We start from the raw sequence: 12717 nt of genomic DNA, 5'->3' as shown, positions 1-12717 counted from the left end.
TGCTGGGATTAAAGGCATGCACCATCATGCCTGATTAGATTAAATTCTTAAACACATTTTAAAACTTCCATTAAATACAAACTTTTAAACTTCCATTAAATACAAGTATGTGCAAAGTAAAATACATCTCGAAAAATCTAATAAACTTGATCTGCTTTCACTTATACTACAGAGAAAATGTATTTTAAGGAATAGGAAGTGGGTATGGTAATATTCTAATATATATTTTAAAAAGCCTACATTGAGACTTTTTCTTTTTTGGTTTTTCTTTTTTTTTTTTTTTTTTGGTTTTTCGAGACAGGGTTTCTCTGTGTAGCTTTGCGCCTCTCCTGGAACTCACTTGGTAGCCCAGGCTGGCCTCGAACTCACAGAGATCCGCCTGGCTCTGCCTCCCAAGTGCTGGGATTAAAGGCGTGCGCCACCACTGCCCGGCCTTTTTTGGTTTTTCAAGACAGGGTTTCTCTGTAGCTTTGGAGCCTGTCCTAGAACATGCTCTGTAGACCAGGCTGGCCTCGAACTCACAGAGACCCACCTGCCTCCCAAGTGCTGAGATTAAAGGCATGCACCAATACTGCCCGGCTCATCGAGACTTACTTTACATAATGACAAACAAGAAACTCCATCACCAAAATTAACAAATTTAAAAGTTACACCAACTCTCAAGTATATCTACAGTTTTAAACTTGGCAATTTTTCCTGTTTCTTTTCCATAAGGGCTTGGGAAGATATGTGGAAGAGACCAGGAATGAGAAAACAGGCAGACATTAAATAACTTGTCATGCACCAGCAGGTAGCAGACCCAGGGCTCAATCCAGGTTTCATCCTTAGTTCTCTCCTTTTCCCAATGGATGTTTCCTAGTCACAACAGGTTGACAGCTAAAACCAGAGTTCCAGTGTAGTTACCTTCTCTACCCCATGTATTCCTGCTACTACTCTGACAATGCTGTCACCACCCTTAGCACCCAAAGTGGACAAAATAGGTATTCCACCTGTAGGGCAGGTCTTGTATCAGCTCTGCTTAATCAGATCTGCACCCCCATGTCTCCTGGCCCTAATCCAATTTAAACCATACAATGCTGTCAACTGGGGTAGAAAACATCTTTGCCAATCTTACTCTCCTGCTTAAAAATTTAGGAGTTAGGGTGTAGTACATGGATAACATGGGCAATAAAATAAAATAAAAAACTCCTCAGAATGATTACCCACTATTTACCAGTCTTAATTTTCTAACCCAATAACTAAAACCCTTCATTTTTTCCACATCCAATTCTTAAATCTTATTTCCTAAAACTATGTTTCACATACCTTGTGTTCTTTCCAAGGTCAGGGTACTGCCACTCTAACCTATTCCAACTTCTGTTTATTTACTCTGCCTCCACTGCAAAGGGCCCAATCAAAAAGTGCTCCTATAAGCAGGTGCTGCTTGAACTCCAGAAGCCAAATCAATTACCATGTTCTATGAATTCCCTAGTCTTCAGACTGTACCATTCTGGTTTTTCTAACCTATATTAATATTACTTTTGTAGATCCTAACCTCCTTCACTGTGACTCTCAGAAAAGAACTGGCTTGCCTAACACATTTACTTAAACAAAGATGTTCTGAGTACATAATGTATTTATGAACAGGGAAAAACTGACCAAAACTCATTTTCTTGACAGTTACATCTCAGGAGGAGGCAGGGTAAAACAATAAATAAAAGGACATTGCAAAGTGGTAAATGATGTGGTGAAAAAAAAGTACATTATGGGGGCTAAAGAGCTAAGGGAAGAGGTCATGATGAGGTAACACTGAGCAAACTTGAAAGGGATGGAAAAAGAACAAATCAGCAATACAAATGCAAGCTCTGACATAAGAGTAGATATGCCGTTTTCTGGGAAAGGAGAGACTATTATGGTTGATCCTAAGTGAGCAAAGTTAGGTGGGCTACCATAGTAGAATAACATTCTGTGTCAGACCACGTGGGTGCCCTGTAGGCAAGACACAAAGCCAAAAGACAGAAAACACACCTGCAATACATTTATTTTGCCAGACCACAAGTTACTTTTACCTACAGTCATCATAGAACTTTATACAAGTGTTAACTTTATAAATTTATTTGCACAAGATTAATACAATTAGGTATACATAAAATGTTATAGCTGGGCATGTTTTAATCTAAAATATATGCTTAGCTCTACAATACAGAAGTACTCTTTTTAGTTTGTCAAGTAGGGACTTTTAAAAATCTAATACAATTTTTATTAACTATAATTTTCATGTTATACATTAAATTTCGCAACTTATTCTCCATACCCGTTACTTTGCATCCTTTGTCCTAATTCTCCCATTTACCCCACCATCATCACCATGTCCCTCTACAGAGAAGTTCTTGTGTACATCACAACATACATGAATAAAATAAGTCAGAAGCTTATTTTATGTTTTCTATATAAAAAAAAGGGTACTGTTTAGTCATGTGTAAATCATTTTATATCTTCAAAAACAAGCGGAACTGTTTTTTCTTACGGCTAATAACACTTATTTTACACAATATCAGAAGACAGCACTATTCCACTTTACAGCCACAGAAAACATCCCTCACAATGGAGGCACTCAGGGGAGGGTCACTCAGGAAACTGACTCTGCTACTCCTGACTGCTACATCTCGTCTTAAAATTTTACAGTTTGTTGTTGTTGTTTTTAAAATGAGACAAAAGGGTCTCCTCATGTAGTCCAGGCTGGCTTTGATCTTGAAATAAATCCCCCGTTACCAGCCTCCTGCATGCTGGAATTACAGACTTGTGCCACCATATCTGGCTCTAAAAGTTCAGTTCTTAAGTCTTTACTTCTACATGGTTTTTATCGCTATCTAAAGTTTTTAGTAGCTAACTTCACATTTAACTAATTTTTCTTGTGTGTGCATGCCAGCACGTGGCGGGGGGGATTCCCACATGAGACCACATCTGTGGAAAACATTGTGTCCTCGGTCAATCTCCACCTTATTTTTCCAGATGGGGGTCTTTCAATGAACCTGAAGCTTACTGATTCAACAAGACTAGCTGGACAGGTGTGTTCTGCTGGATGTCGGGGTTCTTAGGAGGGTGATCAGAAGTAAGCACTTGACCAACTGAGCCATCTCCCCAGTTCCTTGGCTAATAATTTAAAACCCATATTTATAAATACTACAGAACCCAATCTCCAACCTAACTTAGCAACACTGTTAGAAATTAAAGTTTTAACTTACATGTAAGTTTAATGTGGTCTTTCTTTTTAAAAGCAGAGATGACTTATTCATTCTCATTTTCTTGGAAATGCTATCCTTTATTCCCATGTAAAGTATTCAACCATGGAGGAGTAGTTCCTCCACCCTGGAAAGGAAATATGAAAGTAGGTGAAAGGACTGAAAATTACTAAATATTTTTAAAAATACAGATACTGGCCTCCATGTTCTTTTCATTTATCAAGCACTATAAAAACCACAGCTGACTGGAATGAAAAGACCTCTGCTCTTCGACTTCCTCTTCTAACTTTAAAGTACCAAATGAGCACATGATACAGAATCTCAAGAAAAAGAACTTAAGACGTAGTCCTAAACTAAATGTCTTGACACTATAGCAAAGGCATGAAAGAGGCATGAACCCAAAACATTGCGTTTTGTGTAACTGCACGAAAACTAAGATATCATCGACCCTATTAAGTCCTAGGGAATTAAAACAAGCACGATCAAAACGTTATAGCAAGCTGAAACCATCTTCTAAAAACTCATGAAGGCAACTAAAACTGATATACAGAACTTATCGAGCACGCGACCGGACAGGGCCAACCAGCCAGACTTCCAAGCCGGATTGAATGGCAATCCGACTCACCATGGACTTCTCACTGCGGATCACTAGGGAAGCTGCGTCCACCTCCGAACACGCGAAAAAAGAAGTCGCCCCGGGGGCCTCTCTCCGACCTCTGACGGCCGAGACTGGCCTCAGCTCAGCCCTGGAGCTTGCTTACAGGAAGTAGCTACCTTAGGGCAGTCGCAGGCCGGCGGGCGACACGGCTCCCTCCGGGACCCGACCCAGGTGCCCGCTCACACCCCCACGCAGGCGGCTCGCTTCTGCGCGCACACGGCCACCGCCTCCGGCGACGTCCCGCGGGAAGTTCGTGCATCCGGGACTGCAGTGAGCGCCGCCTCCTCCATGGGAGAGCCAAGAGGAGCCTACCTCGGACAGCCTTCGGCGGCACCGCCGCCAACACCAGAGCAGCCGCCGAGAACCTGGACGCAGCTTAGTGACGTAAACGCGCGCGGGGGGGCGGGCACAGCTCAGGCCCCGCCCCCCGGTGGCCTGGCGAGGATCGTCGCTCTGCCCGGACAGCGATCTGGAGGAGACTGGCGTCTTTGGGAGGTGGCTTTTGACCACCGACTTATCTAAAAGCAAACCCTATGTGCCTCGTATTTAAAATATGATTTCCTGGGAGCGTTCACGTGGGACCTTTGGGGCTGAGGGTGTCGGTTTGACCGCAAAGGGCGGAAATGGGAGGGACAAGGAGGCAAATTTCCAGGGAAAGGGCAAGTGGTTGATTTGGCAAGGTTTGTGGTTTGTTAAAGCTTGTGGAGGAGCTTGTGATTTGCTAAGAGCTGGTCTTGCTACACTTAAGAGTTCTTTTTCACGAGATGCACAGGAAACCCAGTACTAAGCTTTCCTCGGCTGCTTCTGGATTGAAAAAGTCATTGAGGCCTACTGAAAACCCTTGCCTACAGGTGTGAAGGTCTCTTGAATATGCTACTCTGGGTTGTGACTAACCTCAAGAACACTAGTTGGAGTGTGTTGGGGGGACAGAGGGAATCCTTCTAAAATGGATTATATGTTAATTAAAACAGAAAAACAGCAAATGTAGTTTTCCTGTTATCTATTCTAATGCTTTGGGAGTGGTGTCCTAAGACACAGCTGGAGTGGCTGAGCAGCTAACTTAAAAACTTTTACTCCGCTGTGAACTTCACAACCATTCACCCGAGTGTCTTAGAACTCACTGTGAGGACTTATTTTGCCTAGTTCTTTGACCAGATAATTTCTAGATGAAGTATAAGTATAATTTCTAGATGAAGTATAAGAATCATGATTGGCAAGCTGGACTTTGATGGTTTGACAGATTAATGAAGAATGGCACTTACCTTCTCCACCTTTCCTTGGGTACATACATTTTACAGTGACTGCATCCCTACTCTCCCCGTGTCTGCATTGGCCCGGGACTGGTGTTGACTGAAGAAAAAAATGCCAGTTATTAGAATGAACCTTGATAGGCCTGAGCTGGTGGTCAGAAGGCACAATACAGAACAAGATTAGAAACAAAGCTACCCTCCTGACTTCCTGGCTAACTCATAATTGCAGGCAAGGGTCAGGTTGCTCCACATCAGCAGAACTGCCCCACTGACTTACAGACATATGAGAAAGAATAAATGATTGCCATCTCATTTTGGTTTGAATTGATAGGCAGCAATAGCTAACTGATAAAGATGCCAACAGACACCTCCAAAAGGTAGGTTTTTATCATAAAAATACTGGTTGGTTCATTTGAACAGAGTGTGTCGGATCAGCATTGTAATTTAACCAAAGTAAAGAATTGACTTGTGGCACCTTTTTTTGTCACTGTCCTAATCATCCCAGATTCAGTTCTGTCTCTACTATCTGCTATCATCATTGTAATCTTTAAGCTACTCTTGCATTCTTTATCTGGCCCTCCAAATGAACACTCTCAAATCCCACAGTGCATAATGTTCCATATCTTACATTTTTTGAATGTTCATGCAGGGATCATGGGCCCTTAGAAGGCAGAGACAGCAAGATTGCCACAAGTTCAAGACTTGCCTGAGCTATATACATAGTTTTAGGGTAGCCTGAGTTACAGTGTGAGACCTTGTGTCAAAAAGAAAAACAAAAATAAAATTATAATTCTTTTTCATATGTTGTTGATGGAATTTAAAATAGCACAACCTTGGAAAATAGGTTGACAGCTTCTACAAAAGTTAAATGTAGCAGCTGGGCACCCTTTTAATACCAGCACTCAGGAGGCAGAAGTAGGCATATCTCTAAGTTCCAGGACAGCCAAGACTGTTACACAGAGAAACCCTCTCCTGAGTCCTGGGATTAAAGACATGTGCCACCACCGCCCAGCCCAGTAGATGCCTTTAATTAATTCCAGCACTCAGAAGGCAGAGGCAGAGGGACCTCTGAGTTCAACCCAGCCTGGTCTACAGAACAAATTCCAGGACAGCCAGAGCTATAGAGAGAGACTCTGTCTCAAAAAAAAAAAAAAAAAAAAAAAAAATCCAACCAATATGTCCCAGCAATTTGGGGAATTTAACAAAGAAAAATGAAAACATATAAGCATGAGAAAAAATGTAAACAAACATTCTACAGCAGTTATACTTGCAATAACAGCATACGTGGTTATATCTCAAATGGTCAAATGTGAACAAATCAATAAACGGTACCATATCTATATGATGGGAAACTAACATTAATAAAATGGAATGAACAATTGCTACGCGCTATAACATAACTCAGTCTCTGCTAAGTGAAAGCCAGTCACTTCTTGCACATAAAGTATCTGGCTAAGAGAATAGATTTGCATAAAAGTCTGGGGAATGGTAATTAGCATACAGTGGCACAAAGTGTTTGCTTGGGAGTGAAGGGGCAAGAAAAGCAGAAGGTTTCGGGGTATCAAAAGGAAACTGGCATGATGGCTGTTTTCAGTTTTACTTATGATACTTTCATCATATGTACCATATTCTATATGATTGTAACTTATGTGCCAATTGTACCCCAATGAAGCAATTAGATCTTGTCATTACTACAAAAACATTCAAGACTTGTTAAAGTGGTTTTTTGTTCGTGTTTGTTTTTTTGAGATAGCTCCTCACTAGGTAGCTCTGACTGGTCCTGAACTCAGAGATCCACCTGCCTCTGCCTCCAGAGCACTAGGATTAAAGGTGTGTGCCACCATGACTGGACCCTAAAGTAGTATTTTTTTTTTAACTGTGGCTAATACATAGTTTTCCTGTGTAAGTTTTGGCTATATTACCACAAAAGCACAGAAGTGCGAACAAATCATATTTTCCACAAGCAACACCTATTGCTAGAGTTGCCCTTTCTAAGTGTCTCACTTGGTAAAATGGTAGGCAGAATTATGCCCACTCAGCGATGTCCCTGTTACAGCTTTCACGACCCATAAATGGAACACTATGTCACATATTATGCAGATATGGTTGAGCATCTTGAAATGGAAAACTGATTCAGAATTTTTCTAGTAGATCCAACATCAAAAAGGTCTAAGATGAGGGTAAGAGTGACAAGTGTTGGGTAATGTGTTACAATAATGGAGGAATGGTCACAAATGGTCACAGATAAAGGAAATAGGAATAACAGAATGCAGGCACACTCTAAATCTGAAAGGAGCAAGGAATGGGTACTCTCGGAGCCTTCGAAAGGATGTAATCTTTCCATACCCAGAGTGAAACCAGAATTGAACTTTGAGTTCCAGAGCACAGTAACAACCTGTGTTACTAGAAACCCCCAAATCTGTGGTAGTTGAGAGAAGTCATACTACTGCAACCAAAAAAAAAAAAAAAAAAAAAAAAAGTCAAATTAAGGGGAAGAGAAGATGGCAAGATACCCAGATATCTTAACTAAATATTAAAAAAAAAGTACAATTTTGCTGGGCAGTGGTGGCACATGCCTTTAATTCCAGCACTTGGGAGGCAAAGGCAGGTGGATCTCTGTGAGTTCGAGAGTTCGAGGCCAGCCTGGGCTACAGAGTGAGTTCCAGGAAAGGTTCCAAAGCTACACAGAGAAACTCTGTCTCGAAAAACCAAAAAAAAAAAAAAAAAAAAAAAAAAAAGGTACAGTTTTGTATATAGGCAATGTAGTTAGATCCTTCCTCTACCTCTGATCCATCATGCATCATGTCAGTTATTTTACTTAGATTGGTTATATTTTGTTACCTGCTTGCCTCGTCACCCATTAACATAGTCTAGTTCCACTCTGAACCTTTTTTCATGTCCTTGGCCCCTCAATAGTCCCCTCCCAGGGTTCGGGAAGAATCTACAACCAGCTGATAATTAATCTTTAATGAAAAGAAATGAATCTATGTAAACAAAACTCCTTAGTTCATATACTTTGTTATTCTGTGTCAGTTACAAGCTTATATTCTGCTCTCATATTTAGCTCATTTCTTGCCTGATTTCTCTCTATATTTATCTACTGTTCCCTCTAGGTTCTATCTTAATTCCTTCATCTAGTTCAGCCCCTTCTAGGTTCTCATCCATCTTGTTCTTTCCCATATCATCTCCTCTCCCATCTCCTTCTCTCTCCTCATCTCGTTCTTCCTCATCTTGTTCTTCCCCATCGGGCTCTTCCTCATCTTCCATCTCGTTCCTCTAGTCCTCTCTTCTAGCCCTTCAATCTAGTTCTTCCCCATCTCAGTTTGTTCCTCTCAAGTTCTTACCCATCTAGTTCTTCCATTCTCTTTCCTCTTCTCCGTCCTCCACGTGCCCTGGGAGTCCCGGTATACATACACTTACAAGCAGTATTCCCTTAGCAGTGCAAAGCCAGGCTTCCAGGGTCAAACAGGGGTGATAAGAATCACATAGGGAGGCAAAAACCGTTAATTATTATTTGCAACCCCAAAGAGAAGTGACCAATGAGGAAATGAATTAACTAAAGGCTAAATTCAGGTAATATCTAAGAAGAGGGCTCTCATGTGCTCAACTATAATCTTAAATGTGATTGGTAGAAAAATGTTAAGAATCTATAAGTTGCTAGGTCAATGGGAGAAAATAAAACTGCCTTCTTTTTCCTGTGGCTCCTATCTGTCCAAGATATTTGCCGTTTTTCTGCAGGGTGGGGGAAAGTGTGCTCAGTGTCTAGGCAACCTATGTACAGGTAGATGCCTCTGGTCATAGTTAAAGGGAGATCTGGAACTAGAGGTAAGGTTTGGGAAAGGAGGAAGTAAAGCTTAATTGGCACATCCGCCAGGCCTTCTCAAACAGGTAGCCTGGATGCTTAAGTCTGTTCTTAGAGAGTACAGAGGTATCTCTGATAAAGTACTTTCCTCCATCTGGGGATGGACCTGGCTGGATGCTGCCAATGATGATAATTACAGGGAGGCTTGAACTGGGGTTCTGGCTGAGCATAGCTGTCAGCACAGAAAGTTATCTAAATATTCCTAGAAGTGGTTAGGTGAGGAGTTCAAGGTCTATAAAGTTAGTAAAGCTGTAAGAAAGGAGGATCTGAGCTAAATTGTGTAAAGCTATTACTTAAAGTCCACCTGACCTAGGCGGTGTCTCCTTGTGGAATTTGCCTTAAATCAGGAGACCTTCATGTGGACTGTTATTACTGCTAGTCCTTGAAAGTAGCTAAGGGAGATATCTGATTCCAGAGAAAGCCTTTCCTGAGGCTGTTCTCCAAATACCTGGAATGTGTATGTCCAGAGAGTGATCAGTCCACACTGTTAGCCCTTCCTAGGGAAAAGTCAATTGGGAAAACTATGAAGGCACACATGATTTTCATAACAGAAGACAGCTGATATATATAAAAAGCCAAATAACACCAAAAACTCCTTGGAATTTGGCTTCCTCTGGAGGAATTCCATGATCCCTCCAGGTAGTGACTTTGCCATAACCAGTTGAGTTCTTATGATATATTCCTGTGGCTGGCAGCAACCCTCTCTGTTGTGGAATATTATTTTAACTAGGTAAAGATGTGTTCTATTTGTTTATGCTACAGAATATTACTTTAAATGTATAAAGGTGTGTTACAATTGTCTGCTGCATTTGTTTAATGATGTAAGGATGTGTGTTTAATTATGAAAAGATAAGTTGCATCTGTTTCACCTTGCCTGCCTAAGGCACCTGATTGATCTAATAAAGAGCTAAATGGCTAATAGCTAGGCAGAGAAAGGATAGGCAGGGCAGGCAGGCAGGGAGAATAAATAGGAGAAATACAGGTGTAAAGGGACATTTCCTGTCCTGATTCCCTGGTCCCAAATAACCAACTCAGAGGCTGAATATGAATTGTAAATGCTCAGTCAATAGCTCCAGCTTGTTACTAGCTACTCCTACATTTAAATTAACCCATTTCTATTTATGTATTGCCATGTGGCTCGTGGCTTTACTTGTCCTCTAGCATGTGTTACTTCCTAGACGACTGGCTGGCATCTCTCCTGACTCCACCCTCCTTCTTCCCATCATTCTGTTTGGCTTTCCCACCTAGCTTCCTGCCCAACTACCAGCCTATCAGCTTTTTATTAACCGATGAGAGCAATACATATTCATAGTGTAGAAAAGGATTGTTCCACAGCATCTAGGCTCAACAAGAAGAACAAAAGGAAGGAGAAGAGAAAAGAGATGAGAGAAGGAGAGAATGAGGGACACACCCAGGGCAAGAAGCCAGGCAGCCATCAGACAGACAGACATGGAGAAGTGGTGAAAGTATGATATACAGAAAAAAGAATGGTAATAAGCCCCTATGTTATCCATAGGTAGATGAAGAGAAACAGGTTAATATAAATTAAAGAGCTAGCCAGAAAAGAGCTAAGCCAAGGTTAAGCATTAAAACTAATACTAAAAGTCTCTGTGTCATGATTTGTGAGCTGGTTGGTGGCCCAAGAAAAAAACCTGGTACATCTCTCTCGTCAGAAATACTAACAAAGATTTTTTTTTAAGATTTATTTATTTATTATGTATACAGTGCTGTCTGCATGTATGCCTGCAGGCCAGAAGAGGGCACCATATCTCACTATAGATGGTTGTGAGCCACCATGTGGTTGCTGGGAATTGAACTCAGGACCTCTGGAAGAGCAGTCAGTGCTGTTAACCTCTGAGCCATCTCTCCAGCCCCAAGATTTTTTTTTTAATGACTGACCCAGACTCTCTATTCTAGGCTGGTCTCAAACTCAGCGTGTAACTGAAAGTAACTTTGAACTCCTGATCCTTCTGTTTGCACTTTTTGAGTTCTGTGATTACAGGAATTCATCCAGTTTCAGACAGTTTCTTGACTATTCCCTCCACCTTTCCAACTAAAAGGCCCTTTCTGAAACTAGCAAGCAAGGTTCAAAGCAATAGGCTGAGCGTGTAGCTCAATAGTAGATCGCTTGCCCACCATGCCTGTGTTCAACACCAGGCACCACCATCCTGGCCAGGGTAACTCCATCTTAAAGCTATCCTATGTGCCACACTGCATCAAAACAAACCGTTCTTCCCAAAGTTGGACAGTGCTTTCCAAAAGCAACAGAATCCCTGATCAGAGCAAAGTCTGGTTCTGTTTATGCATTAAGTTGTCTGAATGTGTGGTCATCTCTACTGCTTTTGCAATGGGTAGTGCTCTGAACACAGATTTGGATTGATTCACCTGTAGACTTACAGCCATATAAAACAGCTTTGTGTGGGGGAGACTGTGACTTTTGGGTTATGGAAATGCCCATGTTATCCATAGTCCTATAAGTAACCCTAATCCATGTTTATTTACCAAGAAAAGCTTGTTGGACTCTTTCTTTGGTCTGCCTGCATCCTCTTTATTTGAGGTGAATAGATGTTTCTTTTCCTCATTAACTAGAATATCAGGTTGGAGGTGAAAGACATGGGTAAAAGAAATGCTGTGTATATAAAAGACTTGGTTCTATCTGCAGCACCAAATATATATGTATATATATGAATGACAGTAAGAAAGAGTTTAATGGCAAAATTCCTAGTGATTCTTAGAGAACTAAAATGTGCTGTGGTTCTGTAATTTTCTGAGTTTAAAATATACAACTCAAAATGTGAAAAAATCATTAGCATAATAGAGCTAGAGTTCTGTAAAGTGTTCATTTCTGTGGACCAGGAAATGAATTCACAGGATGAATTCCTTCACTTATAACAGTGCCTCCTGCTGTGTTTTGAATGAGAAATGTCCTCTACCAACTCATGGATTTGAGCACTTGGCTGGAGTTGGTGGCAATGCTTGGTTGGATAGGCTATGGAGCCTTTAGAAGGTGGAGGAAAGGCTTTACTGGTGGCCAGATCACTTCCTGCTTCCACTCTGCTTCGTGTGTATAGATAACAAATGTGATCAGGCAGCAACTTTCTCCTGTGCCGTGCCTTCCCATCCATCCTTCAGAAACCAGAAGCCACAGCACTCTCCCTCCCGTAAGCTGCCTTTGCTCATGGTTTTCTCACAGCAACAGAAAAGGAACAAAGTTGGACGAGGAAAGTGGGGTTATTGCTGCGAAGGACTTGTGTTATCTTTTGGAGCAATATGGGAGACTTTGGAGCTTTGGACTAGAAAACAGGTGAACTGCTTATGTAAGCAGAACTTAATGGACCATTGTAATTAGAAACTGGAATGCAACAATGTGAGAGCCAAAGTTACATTTTAAGTTTTAATTACTGTGCCTAAGAGATCCATGAAACAAAAAAAAAAAAAAAAAAATGCCTCTGATCTGCAAGCCCCTTGCCCAAGGATAGTTACTGAAATGCTGGAGGCTGTTGTTAATGGGAGATAACAAGCCGAGTTTTCACTCCCCTAAACAAGTTAGTTTGACCCTTCACCAGATGTGCTTGATAACATGTGGGCGGGAGGTTCACAAGCAGGAAATAAATAAGTCAGGATGTACACCTGCCCGATTGATTGGAGGTGTGTAGGCAGAAAATACGTCAGGATGTATGCTTGCCCCTGATTGGACTTGATGGGAAATACTTTAAACCCTTGTAA

General features: G+C 41.3%; 1 protein-coding gene across 7 annotated transcripts in view; it reads right to left on the bottom strand.

The window, feature by feature from the left end:
• The window catches only part of Nipa2 (NIPA magnesium transporter 2), a 58495-nt gene that overhangs the window by 17890 nt on the left and 27888 nt on the right, over positions 1-12717 (bottom strand). For 4 of the 7 annotated variants that reach the window (XM_052762516.1, XM_052762515.1, XM_052762517.1 and 1 more), the window contains exons 1-2: positions 3847-5125; positions 3225-3348 (exon numbers count right to left, since the gene is read on the bottom strand). The gene's annotated coding sequence lies outside the window, so the exon portion shown is untranslated. The other 3 variants (XM_052762520.1, XM_052762519.1, XM_052762521.1) reach the window with 3 other exon arrangements.

This window comes from Peromyscus californicus, unplaced genomic scaffold (genome assembly GCF_007827085.1).
Source record: "Peromyscus californicus insignis strain IS unplaced genomic scaffold, ASM782708v3 Scaffold_4__1_contigs__length_199733344, whole genome shotgun sequence".
Classification (NCBI taxonomy): Eukaryota; Metazoa; Chordata; class Mammalia; order Rodentia; family Cricetidae; genus Peromyscus; species Peromyscus californicus.
Note: the sequence above shows the minus strand (reverse complement) of the source record. Positions and strands in the feature narration are given on the sequence as shown.